The sequence below is a fragment of the Schistocerca serialis genome, chromosome 4, assembly GCF_023864345.2.
Source record: "Schistocerca serialis cubense isolate TAMUIC-IGC-003099 chromosome 4, iqSchSeri2.2, whole genome shotgun sequence".
In the NCBI taxonomy this organism is placed as follows: domain Eukaryota; kingdom Metazoa; phylum Arthropoda; class Insecta; order Orthoptera; family Acrididae; genus Schistocerca; species Schistocerca serialis.
The window spans coordinates 415,890,541-415,893,040 of NC_064641.1; the positions used below are offsets into that span (position 1 = coordinate 415,890,541).

At 59.4% G+C, this 2,500-nt stretch overlaps 1 pseudogene; it reads right to left on the reverse strand.

Moving 5' to 3' along the window:
* The window catches only part of LOC126475575 (large subunit ribosomal RNA), a 7,661-nt pseudogene that overhangs the window by 3,059 nt on the left and 2,102 nt on the right, over nucleotides 1-2,500 (reverse strand).

Consider the following 2,500-nt stretch of genomic DNA (forward strand, 5'->3'; position numbering starts at 1 on the left):
GAATAGGAGACAGCGGGTCACCCTGCCGAACACCCCTCGAAGGCCGCACTAGATCTGACGACTTCCCATCCGCGCAGATAACCGTCGATCCCGCCTCATAGCATCCCTGGATGTAGTCAACGAACTCGACCGGCAGACCATGGGCCCTTAGCACAGGACCAAGGGCACCATGGGCAAGCGAGTCGAAGGCCTTTGACACATCCAGAGATGCCAAGTACAGCGAGCCGGCAGCTCGGCACGCCTGGGTCATCGCCAGATCGAGAAGAAAGGTGTTATGAAGCATCCCATCCTGAGGGATGAAAGCCCGCTGGCGACCGTCCAACACACAGTAGCGCATCAGGCGGCCAACCAGAACCTTGTGAAAGGCTCTGGTCAGCACCGAGCACACTGTGATCGGACGAAAGTCAGCAGGGGATGCTGCGGCGGTCTTCTTGGGCAGCAGGGTTGTTCTGGCCTGAAGGAGTCGGGATGGAAGGGAATGGGAAAGGAGGAGGAAATTAAGGATCTTGAGGAGAACCTCCCGGGGAAGGCGACGCAGTTGCGTCGGCGTGAGGCCGTCAGGACCTGCAGCAGAATTGCGAGGCGGGAGAGCAGCGGTGGCTTCTTCTGCAGAAATGGGAGCCCAGAGGTCACGGAAGGGCACCCTCTTCGAGAATGGCAGCAGCTCATCGGACAGACCCTCCCCACGCGGAGGTCGAGACCTGACACGTGGTGGAGAGAAGAGGTCTGTCCAAAACTCAATCAGCCCTGGGATGGATGGTGGCTGATGCAAGAGTGTGCCATCAAGAAGTCCGTTGATACAGCGTGCTCCGTTCTTCTTGAAAGCACGCTGAACCACCGCATACTCCCATCTCCTGCGTGCACGCTTCTGCTCTGGGGGCTGTTGGGTCCGCACACTCGCAGCTTGGTGGACGGCTGGCTCCCTGCTGCCTACTTCGTCAAGAGCAGACAGCAACATAGCCTGGATTGTTTCATGGCTAGTGGTGGGACCCAGAGCCACGAGATCATCAAGCGAGCGGAATCGGCGGTCTGATTGGGGGAGTTCTGCTACAAATGACCAGATGGCTAGGTCAACATCTTCCCCACAAGGTGGAGACTGTGGCAAAGGATGACTGACTGCTGGCTCGCTAGGAGGACCCCGAAGGCCGCGATCCATGCCAGCAAGCTCGGTGACAAACTTCGCCACCATGTCTTTGTAGGGCTGCGCTCTACGCTGACATTTAATTGATTCCAGCGTACGCTCGGGGAAGGCCTTTGCAAGCTCCTGGTTTAAAAATCTGCAACCCTGGGTGGCAAGAGTCGCTTCTGCATGGGCCAGACGCAGGAGCTCTTCCTGGGACCACCTGGCCTTCTTCCTCTCGGTCTTGATCTCAGCATTAGCAGCAGTCGGATGGGCGCGACGCCGATGGACACCAAGTCCGGTCTTGGTGGAGAAGGACCGCATACAATCAGGGCAGATGGCGGGGAGCAGCGCTCGACCCGCACCGGTTGGCTGGTTGGCTGGCTCATCAGCTGGCACAGGCGCTCCAGCGGGAGGCCTGGTACCACGTTCGCTTCTATTAGTTGCACCAGCTGTAACAAAGGCAGGGGGGGAGGTAACCCCCAAGCCCGAAAAGCACCCTGCTCTGTCGGTCGGGATACTGGAAAGGTACACCTACGCGAAACCTTTCACAGCACCCTCACGACTCCCGCCACTTGAAGGCCAGAGCTAGGATTTCCCACCGAGAGTCATAGTTACTCCCGCCGTTTACCCGCGCTTGCTTGAATTTCTTCACGTTGACATTCAGAGCACTGGGCAGAAATCACATTGCGTCAACACCCGCTAGGGCCATCGCAATGCTTTGTTTTAATTAGACAGTCGGATTCCCCCAGTCCGTGCCAGTTCTGAGTTGATCGTTGAATGGCGGCCGAAGAGAATCCGCGCACCCGCGCGCCCCCGGAGGAGCACGCTAAGGCGGACGCGGCCTCGCAGCAAGGAAGATCCGTGGGAGGCCAAGGCACGGGACCGAGCTCGGATCCTGCACGCAGGTTGAAGCACCGGGGCGCGAACGCCGCGCAGGCGCGCGCATCCTGCACCGCCGGCCAGCACGAGGCCGACCAACGGCGAGAGCAGACCACGCCCGCGCTAAACGCCCGCACTTACCGGCACCCCTACGGCACTCACCTCGCCCAGGCCCGGCACGTTAGCGCTGACCCACTTCCCGACCAAGCCCGACACGCCCCGATCCTCAGAGCCAATCCTTATCCCGAAGTTACGGATCCAATTTGCCGACTTCCCTTACCTACATTATTCTATCGACTAGAGGCTCTTCACCTTGGAGACCTGCTGCGGATATGGGTACGAACCGGCGCGACACCTCCACGTGGCCCTCTCCCGGATTTTCAAGGTCCGAGGGGAAGATCGGGACACCGCCGCAACTGCGGTGCTCTTCGCGTTCCAAACCCTATCTCCCTGCTAGAGGATTCCAGGGAACTCGAACGCTCATGCAGAAAAGAAAAC